The sequence below is a fragment of the Lactuca sativa genome, chromosome 5 (assembly GCF_002870075.4).
Source record: "Lactuca sativa cultivar Salinas chromosome 5, Lsat_Salinas_v11, whole genome shotgun sequence".
Classification (NCBI taxonomy): domain Eukaryota; kingdom Viridiplantae; phylum Streptophyta; class Magnoliopsida; order Asterales; family Asteraceae; genus Lactuca; species Lactuca sativa.
In genome coordinates this window covers 53,950,511-53,972,204 of record NC_056627.2, presented here as the reverse complement: position 1 = coordinate 53,972,204, position 21,694 = coordinate 53,950,511, and positions in this window count along the sequence as shown.

Below are 21,694 nucleotides of genomic sequence, written 5' to 3'. Positions count from 1 at the left end.
GGAGGTACAATTTTGGGGTCACATTATCAGTCGGGAGGGTATTTCTGTTGATCCAGCTAAAGTAGAGGCAGTGATGCAGTGGAAAGTACTGAAGAATGCTTCCGAGATCCGTAGCTTCTTGGCCCTAGCGGGCTATTATCGGAGATTTATCCAGGATCGATTTCTCCAAGATTGTTGTGCCCTTGACCCGCTTGACCAAGAAGAATGCAACCTTCCGATGGGGTACGGATCAGCAGATGGCTTTTGAGACCTTGAGGCAAAGGTTATACGAGGCTTCGATTCTGGTACTACCCGAGGGGTTAGATGATTTGGTGGTATACTGTGACGCATCGATTTTTGGGTTAGGTGCAGTACTGATGCAGATGGTGCATGTGATAACTTACGCCTTGAGGCAGTTGAAGCCTCATGAGGCGAATTACCCTACTCATGATCTGGAATTGGGGGCAGTGGTGTTCGCCCTTAAGATCTGGAGGCATTACTTGTATGGAGTGAGGTGCACCATCTATACTGATCACAAGAGCTTGCAGTATTTGATGGATCAACAGAACCTCAATATGCGAAAGAGGAGGTGGTTGGATGTGCTGAAGGACTATGATTGTGAGATCTTATACCATCCTAGAAAGGCCAACGTGGTGGCCAATGCTTTGAGCCGCAAGGCAGCAGGTTCCCCGATTGGGAATGTTTGTTTGAGGATGACTATGATCTATCCATTGTTGGATATGATCAAGGGGGCTCAGGTCGAGGGGTGAAGAAGGAGAACTGGAAGATAGAGCGGATTCGGGGACAATATCCTTTGTTTTTCAAGGATACATGTGGCCTTTTGACACAATATGGCCGAGTGTGGGTACCGGTGACTAGAGGAGTGAGACAGAAGATAATAGAGGAGGCTCAGAAGTCCAAGTTCTCTATACATCTACGGGCTATGAAAATTTATAGAGACTTGAGACTGAGTTATTGGTGGCCTTGCATGAAGCGGGAGATCGCCTGGTTTGTGGAGCGGTACTTAGGGATGAGATTTAGAACCGGAAAACCGGACCGGAACCGGAACCTTTAGATCTGGTTCCAGTTCTGGGTTTAAAAATTATCTTTATCCGGGTTCTGGGTAATCCGGGTTTGGGTCCATTGGGTCCGGGTAAACCGGGTCTAAAAACCAGAACCGGTGTTAGGAACCGGAACCACTTTTAGGGCCGGAACCGGTTTTTGAGAAAATTTTAAAAGATGCATATCTCATTCGTTTCAACTCCAATTGACATGAGGTTTTTTCCAATACGTAGTTTAGAGTTTGTACATGATTTTAGACTATAAATTTGCCATTTTTAGTTTTATATTCATCAATTTAGAGTCCCCCAAAGTCGAGATATCAAAGCTGGAAGTTTTTAGTTTCTTAGTTTTTTTGTATTCGGTGAATGTTTTAAAACATGCATATCAAATTCGTTTGAAGTCGGATTAACATGTGGTTTTTTCCAGCTTTTAGTTTACATTTTGTAAATGAGTTTAGACTATAATTTTGTCATTTTTGGTTTAATATTGAATGATTTACAGTCCTCCGAAGTCAGGATATCAAAACTAGAATTCTTTAACTTTTCATCTATTTGTTTTTGTACTTTGTATTCTATGAAAATGTTAACACATGCATATCTCATTAGTTTAAAGTTGGATTGACATGCGGTTTTTTCCAAAGTGTATTTTAGAGTTTGTACATGATTTTAGACTATAATTTTGTTAGTTTTAGTTTCATATTCAATGAGTTACAGTCCCCCAAAGTCGGGATATCAATATGAAAGTTTTCAAAGTTCAACCCACGAAGTAGTAATTAATTACCGAAAAATTCCAGTTTTTTTGGTTCTGAACCCACTTTATCCGGTTCCAACCTACCCACTTTGATGTTTTCGGGTTTTCCGATTCTAGACCCACTTTACCCGTTACCATACTTGGAACCGAACCGAAACTGGATCCAATATACCGGTCCGGTTTCCAGTTCTAAAAAATCCCGTTAACCGGTTCCGGGTTTGGACCCACTTTAATCCCTAGTTGTATTTGAACTGCAGGAAGGTCAAGGCCGAGCATCAGCGGCCTCACGACAAGATTCAGTCGCTACCCATTCCCATGTGGAAATGGGAAGAGATCACTATGGACTTCATCACGAAGTTACCAAGGACGGCGAGGGGTGTGGACGCCATATGGGTAATCGTAGACAGACTGACGAAGAGTGCCCATCTTATTCCGATCTCTGAGAGTATATCCACCGAGAAGTTGGCGGATGTTTATGTGTGGGAAGTGGTGGCTAGACACGGATTGCCAGTATCAGTAGTCTCTGACAGGGATGTTCGGTTTACATCCAGGTTTTGGAAGAAGTTCCACGAGGAACTGGGCACTCAGTTGCATTTTAGTACCGCGTACCACCCCCAGACAAACGGCTAGAGCGAGAGGACGATCCAGACACTGGAGGATATACTGCGAGCATGTGTGTTGGATTTTAGAGGGAGTTGGGATACGTACCTTCCACTAGCATAGTTTTCATATAATAATAGTTGCCATGTCAGTATCGACCAACCTCCATTTGAGATGTTGTATGGCAGGAGATGTAGGACTCCGATTTGTTGGGACGAGGTTGGACACTGAGTCATGAGGAGCATTGAGGTGGTGCTCAAGACTACCAGACTGATTCAACAGGTGCACGATCGGCTGCGAATCGTGCAGAGCTGTCAGAAAAATTATGTTGACCGGCGGCGATCAGATTTTGAGTTCCAAGTGGGGGATTTCGTGCTATTGAAAGTGTCTCCCTGGAAGGGGGTCATCAGGTTTCGAAAGAGGAGCAAATTAGGGCCACAATATATAGGCCCTTTCAGGATTACAGCACGGGTGGGCAGGATAGCACATCGCTTGGAGCTGTCGGATGAGCTTAACCAGATTCACAACACTTTCCATGTGTCATAGCTTCGGAAGTGTGTCACTGACGAGTCTACAGTCGTTTCTCTGGACGACATTCAGGTAGACGAGAGCGTAAACTACATTGAGAGACCCGTTGTGATTTTGGATAGGAACACCAAGGGTCTTCGGAACAAGGAATTGAAGCTGGTAAAGGTGGAATGGTAACACTGAAGGGGCTCCGAATGGACATGGGAGCCGGAGGAGGAGATGCGGGAGCATTACCCCGATCTATTCACATTTGTAAATGGGGGAGAGTTGTAACACTCCAAATCAGGTATTTCCTTTAAATCCCTTGAAGATTTTAAAAATTCCATAATAAGTCCCTTAAGTACGTTGGGCGTACTCATTGGTACACTTAGCGTACTATGTATGATTGATCGTGGAGGGACAGCACGTACGTTGGGCATACCAAAAGTATGTCGGGCGTACGTGGCGGATGTTCAAACCCTAATTCCCGGACTTGAGACCTATATAAGCATCCTTATCTTATATGAGCCTCACCCTAATAAGCCTCATTCACCTTCAAACATCTCTGAAAACCCTAATACCATTTGAGAGTGTGTTTTGAGCTTAAGGAGTGCATTTGTGGCCATTTTAGTGTCCATTCAAGAAGATGGAGTTGTCAAGCAAGCTTGGAGTGGCATTGGGCATCAAGAATCTGCATCTACTTTACCTTGAGGAGCTTCTGGAGGTATAAAGCTTTGATCTTTCCATCTTATTCATTAGATTTAGCTAAGGTTTTCTAGTTTTGTCCTTTTTGTTGGTTTTGGATCTCCTCTTGTGAGTTGAACAACTCTAGAGGCTTGAAATGTTAGATCTGAGGTCCTTTGGTCCATTCATAGCATAAAAATGAAGTCTTGATGAGTGTTTTGATCTCATGCATGGATTAAGACCCTTGGAAAGGTCTTAATGGGTTGGTGGGAACATATGAGACATGCAAAGGCCTAAAGTTGCCAACTTTATGCCCTAGGTCATCTTAATGAGCTTAGATTTGACTACTGGACATGAGAAAATCGAGTATTAAGCACTTAATGGAAGAAAGTGCTTAATCTGTTAGTACGCTGGGTGTAACTTAGCATACGCAACGCATACGGCCCAGGGACTCAATACTTTGTGCATACCAGGGTGGTACACTAAGCGTACGCACTACAAAATAGACTTGGATTTGTTTTGGCCTTTGGGCTTTTAGGCCTCAATTAGTCATTGGGCCTGGTCATGTTTGGGGGTTAGTGGACCAGTTTATCTGTTTTGGACCATGGATGTTAAGATTGGGCCTTATTGGGCCATGAGGCCCATTAATGGTTTTGGATATGGACTTTGGGCCCATTAAGTAAGGAAGAATTTTTGGGCCATTGTGAAAGGACTTGGAGATTTGGGTTCTCCACTTAGATGGTGTATGATCCTAACATTGAGTAATATTATTATTGTTCAACACGGGTGTCTATGGACTATTAGGAGAGCAGCCTTCGGATTCTATAGATGGAGGTGAGTCTCCTCGCCAAACCAATGGTTCTAAGGCACCAAGGTCGGCCCATTAATTGTTATGTGATGTGTTAGTGGGTTATGGAATATGTGATATGCTGGTTATTTGTGACACTTGCATGAAAGACCTTGGGGGGTTCCCGAGGCACCTAGGTGTAAGACCTTGGAGGGTTTCCAAGGCATCCTCGGTAAAGAACTCAGGGGGTTCCCAAGGCATGTGTGCTAAGACCTTAGGGGTTCCCGAGGCACCCGGAGTAAGACCCTGGAGGGTTTCCAGGGCATCCTTGGGCTAAGACCTCAGAGGCTTCCCGAGGCACCCGGAGTAAGACCCTAGAGGGTTTCCAAGGCATCCATATATGTTGTATGCATGGCTTATGTGGTATATGTAGCTTTATGGCTAATATGATATGTGATATGTGGATTGTATGTGCGTTATGCTCTGGGGAACTCACTAAGCATTAGCTTACAATTTGTGGATTTGTTTCAGGTACATCTGAGCCTAAGGGCAAGGGCAAGGCTTGATGGCGCGGCACGCACTCTCACTCGGGCGTTTTATAGGACACTCTGATTTTTTGAAATAAAGTTGTAATTGATATGGTTTTGGAAACAATTGTAACTGGTTTTTGTGAATGATGGAATCATGTTTTGGATAATTAAAAATGAAAATTTTATTTTGAAAATTTTGGTCGTTACATATTCGTTGTTATGAACTGATAATTAAGATTTATAAGTGATTCCAAGTCATATATTGAGTGATCTACTTACGGGAGAGGTGTCTAGAAAGTTCACGTCGGCTTGGTTGTTGGATTTCAGTAAGACTATATGTTGAAATGGTCCTGTCTCCCAATTGTCTTGCATGGCTCATAATTATTTGATAAAACTATCAACGTTCATTATAATGATTGATAGGTCTAGATTCTTTCTAGTCATGTAGAATATTAGACTAAGTCAGAGTGATAATGGTACTAGGTCACGTCAAAGGAAAGTTCGGTTGCTAGAAGCGAAGCTCTGCTCGAATTTTCTAGTCATCCCTTTAGAAAGTGAGTACATAGTTACTTCCAAGCTTACACATAGATATAAGTATTCTAAATGCTCAAATGCTATGTGCGTTATCTTTATTGTGTTTAATGTAGTTGTACAAATATGATTACTACTTGATTTATTGGTATGTTTAACACACTTAATTAGATGATTGGGTAGTGCGCGGCTGTACAAAATAATAAATAAGAGGTTGTGATATGGTTGTGTGAAATAGTGGTTGTGATAGGTTAGAGAGAGAGAGAGTCGTGTGAGATAATAAGTCATGTCTATCATGTCTATCACAAGTACTTTTTTATGTCGTGCTAAACCCATGTACTTTTGTACTATCGTGCTAAACCCAAGTACTTTTGTATTGTTGTGCTAAACCTAAGTACTTTGTACTGATGTACCTGTCGCGATTATACAAAAAGTATTAATGTATTGTCGTGTTGTCGCGAGTATTATCATACTATCGTGCCTAATCACCTAGGAATTATAGTTGTCCGTTGATAAAGATCCTTTAGGAGAGATCCCTCAAGATCATCATAATAGGATTAGTAAGTGAAAGTGATGGGAAATGGGGTAATTGGGCTATTTGAATGTTGATGGTTATATAATTAAGAATTATAATATTGTAGGGTTGAAAACCCTATGTATCTCACCAAGTTTCCTAACCTGACCCACTCAGTGTCTTTCTATCACTGGAAATAATAATGATGATGCCTGAGAGATTTGAGGAACTTTAGACTATATTAAGATATTGTAAGTCTTCGTTTATACTTATGTTTCTTGTATCAGTTATGACATCCTGAGTTTTTAATAAATCAATGAAAAGCATCCCTTTAGGAATATTTAATGGAACAAATTTCACATTTGTAAATTAAAACTCTGATTTTTAAAATAAGCATAAATTGGTCTTTTTTGACCGTGAAAATTGGGGATGTCACGCTTGGTATCAGAGCATTAGTTTAAGCGGACTAGGAGTAAGAATTTATTTCTAGACTTAAACTTGGAATGCTAAGCGATGGTCGTGAGATGAGTGTCTAGTATATTTTAGGTAGTACACCTGAATAGACATGAGCACTAGGTTACTTTGGGATAGATGCCTAATTTGCTTCTATGTGCTAAATGATTTACACATGCTATAGCTATCTTTCTTAGGATGCCTTTAGATGCTTTAGGATGTTCGCATCTATGGTCTATTGCCAACCGGATCTGGAAATTTTATGTGTTTAGATTTCTAAATGTTTAATTACAGTATTAGAACTGACATATAACTTTTTGGAGTGATGAGGAGATTTATACGTTTATCTTCCCTATCTATATTCTCGTCATTATACATTGAACACGTGATTTGGTGTATAGAACGTCATGGTGAGGACACATATTGGGCTAGGAAATAATAACAAGAGTCGTTGGCCTGAGCCCCAAGCAGTTAAGCGTGCACCTAAAGTAGTGCCGGTAGCTGAACCTATCACAATGAAAATGCTTAGAGCTCTATTAGCCGAGCAAAGAGAGGAAATGAGGCAGCTGATCATTGAAAATGGACTAGAGTAATTAGTTGGGCTTTAGGGTAAGGCCCGTATTAAGGATTAGGCCCAATTTGGAAAATTGGGCCATAGTTTGGCCCTAGATGGTTGTATGATATTAGGCCCTTAGAATGAGACATGTTGGACTGGACTGAACAATTGGGCCTTAAGGGAAGTCCATGTAGAGGTTTGGGCCCAATTTGGAAAATTGGGCCTTGGTCCATTATTAGACTTTCAGGCCTTTGGTTTGGGCCTTGGGCTTAAGTCAAGCTAAGTTACGGGGTAAAGTAGTCTTTTACCCCAAGCATGGATTATGAATATGTGTTAGAACCTAATTATTAAATGGGTGTTATTTTGATATCGACAGATCGGGAATCTGTCAGCGAGCAGCTATGGTTCTGTCAGCGGGACTTCAGCAGTGTGAGGTGAGTTTTCCTTCCAGTTGGAACGGGTCTACAAGCACAATGCCGGCCCGTTTAGTCACTAGTAGTTTCAGACTTCGGTCCGATGCAGTAGTTCAGTGTGCTTGATGTCTTTGTGATTCAAGCATGTTTGTGTGTTATGTGTTCCGGACTTCGGTCCGAATCAGTATGCATTATATGTGTTTATGCTAGTAGTTATGATTATGCTATGCTATGTTCAGTCAGTTTTCGGACTTCGGTCTAATACAGAGGGCAAGGCCCTGGTTAGCTTCCGGACTTTGGTCCGATGCAGTTTCCGGACTTCGGTTCGATGCAGAGAGCAAGGCCCCGGTTAGTTTCCGGACTTTGGTCTGATGCAGTTTCTGGACTTCGGTCCGATGCAGAGGGCAAGGCCCTGGTCAGCTTCCGGACTTCGGTCCGATGCAGTTTCCGAACTTCAGTCCGATGCAGTTTCCGGATTTCGATCCGATGCAGTGGGCAAGGCCCAATATGTGCTTTATATGTTATCGTATGGTATGTGGTAGTTCGGGGGAGCTCACTAAGCTTTGTGCTTACAGTTTTCAGTTTTGGTTTCAGGTACTCAGTTTTCAAAAGAGGAGCTCGAGAAGATTGTAGTGCACACACCATTTGTTCAGTCTGGGATGTTTATACTCTAGTATACTTGATAGTTGTTATAATATTTTGAGATACATTGCTTATGATTTTTATATGATGCTTATCGATTATGGTTTTTATTATTAAATTAAAACGAATATTTTAGACTATATTTTTGGGATGTTACACCACTTGAGGCTACAGTACGACCCTCCGGTCGATGTATCTTAGCGGGACCCTCCAGTCCCGTAGCTCGTTGGACCCTCTGGTCCGGTCATAGCTCGTTGGACCCTTTGGTCCGGTCTGTATCGTTGGACCCTTCGGTATGGTCTATATCGATGGACCCTTCGGTCCAGTCTATATTGTTGGACCCTCCGGTCCGGTCTATACAACACATACCATACATATATCACAATGCACATAATCTCATACATACACATAGCACACAAGACCCTCCAGTCTACACATAGATACCACTCTAGGTAATGTATAGTGAGAAGACTCACCTCGGTAACTCGGATAATCTCGCACACGAATATACTGATCTAGCCCCCGCCTAATCACATAAACAATATCCTCAAATAAATAATGGCTCTCAAAGGCTAAATTAAATCCCTTTCTACAATCCCACATAAGGGTAAAAGACCATTTTACCCCTCCTTGACCCAAAAGTCCAAATGTTGACTAAAACCCTAAAAGTCAACATGGGCAGTAGGCGACGCGTACCAGCTCTAGTACGCGGGGCGTACTCCGGCGATCCAGAATCGGGGTCTCAAACCCTTACGTTGCGCATACTGAGATTTACGCCCAACGTAAGTCTTAGTTTCATGCTCTTATGGATTTTTGGTCTTAAACGATTACGACATAAACTCAAACTCCAGATCTGACTTTTCTGAGGTCACTTAATCCATAAAGTTGAAACCTTTAAGCCTTTGCATGGCTGTAAAGGTCACCATTCACTTCAAACATATAACCTCTTTCCCCATTAAGCCCTAAACTCATGCATGACTTAATATTTACGTCCAAGATTGTATTTTTATGAACCGACAACTCATATTACTCTGAAATATGGCAGATCTAAGCTTATGGAGACCATTTGCTCATAAAGTCTCCACCTTGGGACCAAAAACCATAAAAATTGGTCCATGAAGCACAAATCAAGAATGGCAATGAAAGCTTTGAGCTTTTTAGCTCCAAGTATAGCTCCTCCCTCCGTAGCAGTGTTGTAAAACTCGCCGAGTTGGCCGAGTACTCGTCCGAGTACTCGCTACTCGGCCCCTTGCCGAGGCGAGTTACAAAATCCGAGTACTCCCCGATCGGTCTCTTGTTGAAGTGAACATTGTTGTAAAAATCGGCCAACTCGATGATTAATATGTATGGTATACTTAATGATTTATTACTTAACACACACATATGTGATTATTACTACATATATATCTTAAATTTTCAATAATTATTCACGAATTGGGACCATTGTGTGTTTCTTTAGTTTTTATGTATTTACATGTATCTAATTTTGTTATATATTTCATTCAACTTATGGTTTTAACTTATGATGTTTACATATATATTTTCCCTAAAAATATTTCTATATGAATTACCGAATCCGAGTACTCCCCGAGTACTCCCGAGTACTCGCTACTCGGTAGTCGGCCGAGTAGGTACCGAGTAGCGAGTTCTACAACCATGCTCTGTAGAACTCAGATCCAAGCTTGTACTCCAACTTCTAGCCTCCACAAGAACCTCCTCGTCTTCTTCACTAACACACAAAGGCACTTTCTAGCTCAAGAACACTCACACACTAGCTTTAGAATGATAATATTGCTCTCCTATGGTTTCTCTCTGTGGAATGGTGGCTAGGGACAAGACCATATCATTCCTTTTATAGTCCACAAGCCACATTTAGGGTTTGCATCTGGGCTCGCTACGCCTAGTGTAACCCTGGGTACACCCAACGTACCTGGGCGAGTCCGCGTCTAAACTAAGTGCATGAGTACGCGCAGCGTACTCTTCAGTACACCTAGTGTACTCAATGACCATAGTTTTTCCTTAAGGGGCTAAACTTGACAACTTGGAAAAGAAGAAGGGTTTAAGAGATGCACCTGAATTTCGGGATGTTACATCCAAAATATCAATTCACTACAATGTATGTTGCTTTTATGGTTCCAATATCCAAATACCAATTTTAATCAAATGTATCCACTTATAACAAGTTCCTATAGCACCAGCATGACTTTTCATGCTTTAGCTAATGAAGGCACTTTGTTAAGTAGATTTGACAAACGTGATTTGTATAAACTTTGAGAATACTAACATTTTTAGTTTTATATACATAACTCGTATATAGAGAAACAATTAAGAATGTTTTAGATGCTTAAATATGACTTAGATACCAATACTTGCATAATGGGTTTACTCATAGTCATAAATGGACTAAACATTAAGGATCTTCATATGTGGTTCCCCGAATATCAATTTATTCTAACTCTAATATATAACTGTAATTAAAACATACATGGAACCACAATCCATGGAACTTTCTCCTTCATTTAAAATGAGGACACGCCCACTTGTGATTGAGAAACATCTAAATCTATATGGAAGTTTAGCATATGTCTATCAGCTTAAATATAACTTTTTTCAAATACTCCACAAATTAGAAATATTTCTCTAGTTCTCGCAACTATTTTAGAATGCTCCTATAAGTCATACCATGACTTATTATCGAATTATTCTTATATTTATTTGACATACTCTAAGCATACGACATATCTGGCCTTCAATGCGTAATTATGACATATATGATTATCTAGTTCAAAACATTGTATATTTTGAGGGATGCTCAAAATCATGTCATGTGGTTTTTTGTATTAGTTTTTTGTTAGACAAAGAGCATATAAACATTAAACAATCATCTCTCCTACGCTTTGTTGGATTTCGTTTTGTATTTTTTTCTATTATGTTTTTTGGTTTGGAATTTTTAACTTAAAAAGATAAGATGGTTTTAGATGGTTATGCTCAAGCATTTCACCACTTATTTAGATTAATGAAAAAACACAAACATTTTGGATATCCGGATCTATATTCAAAATTCTGGATACCAATTTAGACTTCACAATTCATTATAAAAAATTCAAGATGTCTAGATATTTAGATATTCGATTTTGAACAGTAAAACTTAGGTTCCATTTTTGTAATTGGCTTTTATAATTGGAAATTATGGACTTAATTTCAAATTGTTTTGACAGGCCAATTACAGGTGGGCCACGATGATTGGGTAGACGTACGTGGAAAGAGATATTGCTGTCCATATGGCTGTATTATTGACTTTTGTCGGATCTATCAAAGGTCACCCTCTCCATATTTACTTTTCTTTCACAAATAAATATTCCATCTTATATGGTCTAACTTAATAAAACTTTAACTAATGGCATAAAGTATAATAATATATACACTTTATCAACATTTATATTAAAAAGAAACACATTTATTTGAAAACAAATATTTCCACTATTTTGCATGATAGTAAGGCACGATGTACTTCATTGACATAAAAATTGAGATGAGCTGATATTTATAGTAAACATATATTACATTACCAAGATTAAGAGGGTGTTTGACAAAACTTATATAAAAAGACTTATGATTTTTTGACTTATAACTTATTTGGGTGAAATAAGAAGTTTTTAATAAGTAAGGGATAGGTTACTTAACACTTTTTGATTTATTAGATGTTACCAAAAGCTATAAGTTATTTTTTTAACCAAATATTTTTTTTTGACTTATACCAGTATAAACCGATAATAAATCAAAAAACTCATTTTTTAAGCTTTGTCAAACACCCCTAACAGTAATTGTTTAAAATAAAGAATAAGAAGTGTATTGATGGGACCTATGGAGTAGTGGTTGTATTTTGGTCTTTAAATGAATAAAATTATTAAATGATAAAAAAAAATAATTAAGTAAATTTATTCTTAAAAATCAATTTTATCAGGACAGTTATTTATCTGTTTACAAAGTTTGATGTCTTTTTCATCCTAGAAATTAAAAAGTTTACAAAAATCCATAGATTTTACAAACATTTTTTTTGTTTGGAAAAAAGGCAATATAGCAAAAGCATGTTGGAGATGTATCTTACGAGAGGGTCCCATCTCTTTTAACGTGGTACGAGATGGAGCTTCACGACTCCAGCTCACCTGTTAACATGCTCCGCCGACACCATTATTCTCTCCAAAGTCTAAAGACCAAACATAAGATTGTTTTTGGAGTAAATTACACATTTTGTCCCTATGGTTTTCCCAAATACACATTATTGGTCCTAGTGTTTATTTTGTTGTATGGCTGATCCCAATGGTTTGCATTCACTACACCAGGTCCTTGACCATAACTCCGTCTAGTTAGAGCTGTTAGATTCCTTTGAAAAGATCAATTCACCCTAGTTGTTAGATAGCCCATAATGTATTACATTCCCTACCCCTCCGTTTCATCTTATCGTCGCTCACACACCATTATTGTCTCCTTTGTTTTAACCTAATCATACCATTGTATAAACTGAAATCGAAATGGTGTTGTCAAAATTGAATCATGTCGTTAAAGTGAGGTGATAGAGTTGAATTATCTAACACTGAAAAAAGCTTTAAAAAGTCTTACTACTTAGCCAATGTCATTGTTGTTTTAACTGCTTAAGAGGTCGTTGTTTACTATCGAATCCTGTTAAATGATGATGGTAACAGACCCCTCAAGGTGACTATCTTAGTGGAGTAAATTATGATGGTTCCTCTTGAAATTCTGGTGAGTGACTTTCTATGGGAGATATTGGATGGATGGTGGGTGAGCAGGATTTTGGAGAAAATAAGGATAATATTCTTATATTTTCATTATACAAGGAAATAAATTATGTTTCCATTAGAAATGTTACGGCTCCAAAAAGAAGAGGACAAAAATAATGTATGAGTTTATTCAAAGAAATAACATGTTTTCTTATTGTTATTGTTGGGATTATGTCCAGTTTAATATTGGTTAGTAATGTTCATGTCAAAACAATGTCTTTCAATATGCTTGGTAATGTATGTGTCCTAAATTATGTTATGCGGTTTGATAATGGTAAAATTTGGAATGTATTATGTTTGATTGGTAATGTTTGTGTCTATATTTTGCTTGGTAATGTTTGTGTCCATTATTTCTTTGTAATGTTTGTATTCATTTTTTTTATTGTTAGAATAATGCAAGTTAAAAAGAATGTATTTTGGTATGGTATTACGTAGATGTTGTGTAAAAGTAAGAATTGATTTCTTTTTTGAGTTTAGGGATTTCAAATTGATAGTGGTGGTAGTGATGATGGTGGTAGGAGTGATATTGTGGTTTTTATAAGGGAGGTGAAAGCAATGAAATGATGACAAGATTGATGTAGTAGTGGTTGTGATGGTAGTATAAGGAGTAAGTGGTGGCAATAGTAGGGTGGTGGTAGGAGTAATGTTTTGGTAATTGGTGGTGAGTGACTCATGTTGGTGATGTTGCCCCTAAAAATACATTGCCTTTAGATGTTGTCCATGAAAGTACATTGCCTATTTTGGTGGTGGTTGTGGAATGGTTGGCAGGGACTAGTAAGAACGGGGATGGGTGGGTTAGTAGTCATTAGTATTTTAAATAAACAAATCTGTTAAAATTTTAAAATGTTATAGTTTTTGTCGCTATAGGGGTAGGGGTGGGGCGGGGAAAAGGAAAAACGGTTACATTTAAAAAAGTAACAACCAAAGGGTTAGTTTTAACAGCCTATGGACCACTAGTGCAAGGAATACAAACCACTATGATGAACCATGTAACAAATCAATATTAGGACCGATAATATGAATTTGGTCTAGTCATAAGGACCAAATACGTAATTTATTATAGTTTTTACCAAACATTAAAAAATATCACAAAACTAGTTATATGCATGTATCTATCTCTTTAATAATATATATACCTTTTTTCAAATTTTCTCAAATAATTTATAGTCAATAAAAAATTATTTTATGCTGCAAAATAGATTTTTTAGACTAAAAAATATCTCACAATACTCATGATAAAGTACATACATTGCAAAGTACATGATTTGCCAAATACTTTCTCAATCTAAACTACAATTTTATTCCCATTTAATATTAATGTAATTACGTTTCGCAATAAGTATGGCGCAAATACCCAAAAATGTTGGGAAATAAACTTTTTTTTTTTTACTGTAAAAGCTATACAAGTTTCTTGATTAATTCATATTAAGTTGACTTTCATTACGTCTTTTTATTTTTATTTTTTTTGAAATATCTTATTTTTTCAGGAAATGTCTTCTAAGTCGATGAAGAATGCAGGAAAAAAAATACAGGAGTTACAAGGTTCTACAATAATACCAATAGTTATGATTACCGTTGTGAAAACAATAATTTTGAATGTCTCATTAAGGCATTAAGTCATTAACAACCAATTTCCCGCTTTGACACATTAATTTTTTTTTATTATTTCTTTTTATCGTTGTTGGAATTTTCACTAATAATGTAGATTATAGTCGCTATTGAGAGCCGAAGAGAGGATAATAAAAGAGACGCCGGAAAAAAATAAAATTGCATGCAAACATTGTCGAAAGGAAGTAGAAAAAATAAGAGATTGGTCAATAAAGATGTAAAAAAAAAAATTAAAAATGGTAGAAAAATGGAGACTTGAGGCATTATTGATTGTACTCATCTTCTTCAAGAGTTCCATCATGTTAAAAGATAATAATTTAACTAGATTAGATATATTGATGATGAAAAAACACAATCCCTAATTATCAACTAGATATGTTGCCCATGTTCCGTATGAATCGTGTGCGTCTGATTTGAGTATCGTTTTTGTTAAAAGATGCAGATGATATAATTCGACCCCTAATTTTCATAGATAGAGACAGATAGATAGAGGCAGGAAAAAAAATATGCGGAACAATATATAAAAAATATACTAAAAGAAAAAAATGACAAACGGCAGAAAGTGCAAGGGAAAGGAAAAAACAAAAAAATTAAATATGAGGACATACCTGGACTTTGTTCCGGGCCGTTTTTTTGTGTTTTTTATGAAAATATATAAAAGTTTAGATTGTAAGAACCAAAAGTGTCAAAATGGCTAAAGAATTAAAGGGGTTGAAATTATCAAGTTTTTAGAAAAGTGACCAAAGTTGTCAATTCTTTAAGTTTTGTGGCCAAACTTTGAATAGTAAAAGGTTCCTAAAAAATATAAAAAATTTTATTGCAAGGACTAAAGGTGTCAAAATGACTAAAGATTAGGAGACAAAATTGACAAAAAGCATGCTTGTTCACTATTCCTAACTTTGGACTTTATATATATATATATATATATATATATATATATATATATATATATATATATATATATATATATATATATATATATATATATATATATATATATATATGACAAAACTTCAAAAACGGTCCATGTGGTTTCCAAAAATATCAAGTTTAGTCCTTAAGTTTAAAAAACCTCATGGATCGTCCCTGTGGTTTCAAAACTTTTAATGTTTAGCCCTTCCGCCTAACTCCGTCAGTTTTCTGCCGTTAAGTGAGGGACATTTTCGTCATTTCAATACCAGGGACCATTTATGAGGTTGTCTCTATTAAAAAAAAGAAAAAAAATATAATTATTTAATAAAAGGGCCACTCACATCCCATCCTCCGACATCATCATTCGAGGAACCAAACCGTTTTACAACAAACATCCATTTTGCAAAACCATCTACATTGCCACTGACATCTTCTTCCTCGCTATAGACATCCATCTACACTAACACAACTTTCTGTCGATGACTCTTCATTCTCACAAAATAGTTGCAACTAGGGTTTTTTCTCTTCAAAACATGTTTTAAGATAAGCATGGAGGTTACGGGTGAGAGTTTAATCTTCATATTGGAGTCGAAGGTGGGGCTATTTTATTTATTTAGAGGGTTTGCATACTTGATCTATTTCTTTTGAGCTAGTTTTGTGCTTATTAATTTTTTGGATTTCATTCAAATTGAATGCACATGGATTTGTTTTTTTTCTCCATATTTGTGGTCATTTGTGGTCCAATTAGTTTATTTGGATTTGTTTTTCTATATTCAATTCATCTTCGGCGGGTGAGTGGTGAGGATGAGGGTGTTACTAGGGATGATTTCAAGGGCGGTTATGGGTGGTGATGTTGGACCATGATCGAATATGGTGGTCGGCGGGGGACAAAGTGTTCGATGTAGGGGAGATGGGTAGTGGAAGGAGTTAACCTGTAAAAGTATAGATGTGCATTAGTGGTCCTGAATTGGTCTTGAGCCAGTCTTGAAGCAGTTTTTTTTTTTTTTTTTTTTTTTTTTTTTTTTTTTTTTCCGGATCACTCTCGGAACGTGTGAAGCTAGTTTTATTTCGGTCCAATCTTCTTAGGCATGGTCTTGGTCTTTTTTGGTCCAGTCACGCGGTCTTTGCTTGCTCCTTTTCGGTTCCATTTTGATATTTTTTGGTTTTTTGTTTCGGTTTCAAGTTTTTTTGTTAACAAATGTTAATTATCTACAAATTTATAGATTAGAATTTACAAAAAATGATACACTAAAACTTAATAAAAAGAAAGAAGATAAAAAGTTGGGTAATGTTTGATTAAAAAAGGTGTAATTAACACAAAAAGGATACAAATATAAACTTTGGTTTCCGGTGTATTCCTAGATCGGTCTTGAAAGGTTTGGTCTTTTTTGGGGCGGTCTCAGAACGATCCTTTCTTTTTCTGGATTAGTCCCAGACGGTATCAAACCGATATTTTTCAGTCTAGTTTGGTCTCGGTCTTTTTCTGAGATTGGTCTGAGACCGTTTTTTTTGTTCATGATAAGGGTTAGGGGTGGGGTGGGCTCATTTCTTTTTTTTTTTTTTTAATTATAAATAATAGATATGTAATAATAAAAAATAATAATAGGCAAGAAAATATAGCAATTTCATGTTTGGCAGGGATTAAACGTGCAAGTTTAAAACTAATCGAGGTGATCCGAGTGAAAAACAAAAGTCAGTGACAAAACGCCGACCAAAACATATGGACGATTCGTGTAATATACTATATATTTAACTAGGCGAATTTATGTGCATTACGCAAAATATAATTATATTGTTTAAAATCTTGATTTTTAAACGTGTAGTTAGTGACTAGAAGTAAATATCACCACGTTAGTAAAATTCAATAACGTATTAGAACTCAATATATCCAATCTAAAAGGTAAAATATCTACGAAGTAGGTTAGTCCCGTATTGACGATTAATTTTTTTTGGAAACGTGAAATATATTAAAAAGGACTGACATCTAGCAAGGAGCTAGACACAACCAAAAACTACAAAGGATTACACTATGTACAATTCACATATAACCACACCTAAATAAGCAGCACACCCAATCCAACCAACATGTATTATGTTTTCCCATATACTTATGCCAAGAATACACCAGTGATATTACATCATTAGCCACCTTCATAGGAGATTGTGGAATCTTGTTGTGTACTTTATCATTCCTACCCTTCCAGATTCACCAAAGGAGACCGTAGACACTAACAATTAATAACTTTCGTTTCTTGAGACAATTCCCCCCAACACGCAACAAAGTTGATAAGTTCACTAACATTCGCGAATTGTCTCGAAGAATGTCACGCTATTTTAGGATCCATTCTAACATAGTTGTTGCAAAAGGACAACTAATTAGAACGTGATCTACCATTTCCACCCCTGTGTTGCAAATATGACAAATAACCGAGGAAAATTGGATCCTTCTCCTTGACAACTCCATGGCTACTGAAATCCTACCAGCCACCACCCTCGAGATACAACACTTTTAATGGAGCTAACTTGTCCCAAATGAACCTTTCATCTCCTATTAGGTTTTATATTTAAAAATATAAATATCTTTTAACTATTAGAAAAATAGTTTTATGATATTTTAATTTATGATTGTCATTTAAAATCATATTTATTTCAACTAATAAGTTAAGTATATATTAGGTTGAAAATTAATTAGTTAGTTTTAATTTAAACTAATAAATGACTTTAATGTATTAAAAATCAAATTGACAAGGCTAAAAAGAATGATTTAACTAATTTTAAAAAATTAAGTATGTGTGGTTAATTAGTCAAAAGTTCAAGAGTCTGTCTAACTTTCAAATGAGTATTATGTATTGAATATGTGTGGTTAATTAGTGGAAAGTTTGAAAGTTTATGTAACTTTTAAATGAATATTATGCATTAAGTTGACATTTGAAAACCAAGATTCTTGAATAATTAAAAAAAATACACATTTTAACGATGTTGGTATTGATTTTTCTTGTTAAGTGTTTCTTTTATAGTTTAAAATTTATTATCATTTCTATTATTAATTATTAACAACATTTTATAGGTTTAAGTTGTGCATGTAGGATAAGTCATGTGTTTCTTCATAAAAATTATTGTTTTATTGCAATTGATGTGTTTGATTCCTTACTCTTTTAGTGTTGATTTAAAAAAATCATTGCATTGATCATTTTCAAGAATATGAAACATATGAATGGAAAACATCAATAAAATTAAAAACCAAGAGATACAACTTGTACAACAAACCAACAACAATTAACGACGGTAAATAGTAAAGTTTCTAGCATCATCGTTAAAAAGCATCAACACATTTGGATATTTCATTAAAACATCTTAGAATATACAATAACAAAACTAACAATTTCCTCAAAAGACGATAAACTCATCATCTCATTAAAGTGAATTTCTAAATCTTAATATGAACATTGGCACAAAAACTTGCATATTATTCAAAATGTGAGGGAATTTTCAACCTAAATATTCGTTCAATATTAGAGTGTTTATAAATTAGTTCAACAAATTATGCTTATCACATTTTAAGCAAATAAATATTCGTTCAATCTTAGAGTGTTTATAAATCAATTCAGCAAATTATGACTTATCACATTTAAGCAGAACTCAAACCATAAAACATTGCACATGTCAATTTTTAAAATAGATGCTAACAATTTTTAAAATAGATGGTAGCAAGTTCTCAAACCTAAGAGCTACTTTTATTCATCATTAAAAAACTACAAGTGAACAAACCAACAAAAAAAACAAATTTTTTGGTAAATATCCATTGAACAAACACTACTAGAAAACAGACCTTTAATGACACGCTTTTTATGACACGCTCTGATTAATGATACGCAAAAGGGCGTGCCCTATAAATAATGTCAGATCTTTAGAAATCTGAACAATTTAGTTCGCGCATTTTTGCGTGCCCTACAATTAGTGTTCAACAAAAAAAAATTACAAACACGGAGGGCGCTTATCTTAAACGTGCGTCGTCTACATATGTCGCTTTATAATTTTTTACTTAAACACGGGTTTTTAAAGCGGGAAATGAAATCCTTAAAATTTCTAAAATTTTGAAGTACCCCGCTTTCCACTCTCTTTTGTAGATCTCCCTTCATTCTCTCCCTCCCTTATCTCTTCAAACCATAAGGCATTCCATTGCCACCACCATTGAACCCTAAAAACTCTCCTTATATTGGGGATAAACCACCCTGATTAAAGGAAAAATATCATATCGAGGGCTAATCTCAATATTGCCGACAATAACTTTTTGGAGTCTAAAAGCCCTAATATCAGGTCGAACTATGGATTATGTACAATCGGAGCTTGATGCTACGGAAACATAAATTACTCGTCGCAACCAAACCTCCGACTTTAACCCACTTCCACACAACATTCGGGAACCCTAAATTGGACCCAATGTATACACCCGATTGAATCTCCTCACTAATCCCCTTTTACCTCTCTCTTCGATCTTTCCATAGTTCTTAAATCTCTACGAACATACAAATCTCTATAATACCCGTTTTAAATTTCTTGTTTTTGTTTATAATCATCTACTCGAATCAACACAGACGTCGGCAACAAGGTGTTTTGCACTACAAGCTTGCAATTGACTCTAGATATTCGTAAGGTTGATTTGTTGTTTCAAGTGAATTTGTTAGTGTTTTTGCTTTTATTGGTTATTGTTGATTATAAGTCTTTCTCTTAGGTTCGTTTGTAGATTCATGAAAGTTCCAGGTTTAAGGCTTTAAGCTAATATATGTTTTTTTCTTTTAACAGGAGGATGCTTTTGATGCTATGATGAATCAAGGAGTTACGGACACCATAACCACCCTGGACCCGAATTCACTTGAGGTAGGCATTAAGACACCTGCAGAAACATTACTTTAACATGTTTATATAACACTAATCGATGCCTATGGATGATATTTAAATTCTTTTGCTAGTCATTCGTTGGTTTTTAATAATGGTGCATTTCAACTAAAATCATTTTTGATTGTTTCGATTTTTAAGCATCACGTTGTTGATTCAAGCCATGGACAAGCACAATCATATTATGCCTCATCTTCTGCCCCTGAATCTGCATCATGGACCATGTATGGAGCTGTTAGCGATTCCACAGGGAATAATCATATTTAAATTCTTTTGCTACTCATTCATTGGTATGTTCCTTCTGTTGTGATTTAACATTTGGTTGGATTCGGCACATTATCTCAGTTTAGTGATGATTATGCAAGCAATATGAGATGTGGGGCAACTGACTTGCCTATGTCATATCCCAACAACAATATTCAGTGATACCCAACCAGTTGATATTGAAATTTGAAAGAAAGTTTCACCATGCATACCAAGTGTTCGATAAAATGCTTGAACCAGGACAATCCAGTCCTTAAAGAGCAATAACATCCGGTCCTTAAAGGGAGATAATAGGGCAACATGGGAGATATTTGACCAGATCAAGGTTGTTGATTTTCTCATGTAACAACAGTTCGTATTGGCACATGGATAATAATTTGTTTTATCAGACAACTTGATACTTATGTAAGTTCTTTCTTCCTATGCATCTGTATGTTTCTTTGACCTTTAACTATTTATCTTGTGAAAAAATTCTACAGCTTTTGATGGAGTCGTCAAGAATCTGGAAGAGTCGTCCCTGTTTTAAAGTAGATAGAAAATGCATGGCTAGGTTCCTCTCTTCCTCTGGCCTATCAAAGCTAAGAGCTTTTTTTCCAGTCATCAGTTCCACTAACACTACCCCAAAACTGTAAACGTCACTCTTATCTGTCAACTGGTTCGTCTATATATATTCAGGATCTAAGTAGCCTCGTGTTCCTTGCACCATTGTCTTCAGCTGTTTTTGTTGCTATTCTAAGTCTGATGTCCCATGTAATAGCTGACGACTTGCCTTTGTTGTGGATGTGATCAGAGAGTGTGCCATTTGGAATGAACTCATAAACCAATAATGGGACTTCTGTTTCCAAGCAACATCCAATCAGCTTTACCACATTTCTATGATTGATTTGAGAAAGGATAACCACTTCATTAATATATTGCTCTATCTGGGTTTGGGTTTGATCTGCTAGTTTGGACTTCTTTATGGCAACTGTTGTACTATCTGATAGTATCTGATAATATATTTTAATCTTGTTATGCTGTTGTACAGGTGTCACTGGTGACTGGATTCTTCATTTTGTTAAATAAACTTTGGAAAGGTATGAACACATCACCCTGCAAACAATGTTGGTATTCCGTCTTTCAGAAAAACTTCATCCCTCTTCTGTTGCTCTAGTTGTGACTTAGATGTCACAAACTCTATACATTATTATAATTTATACAAAACAAG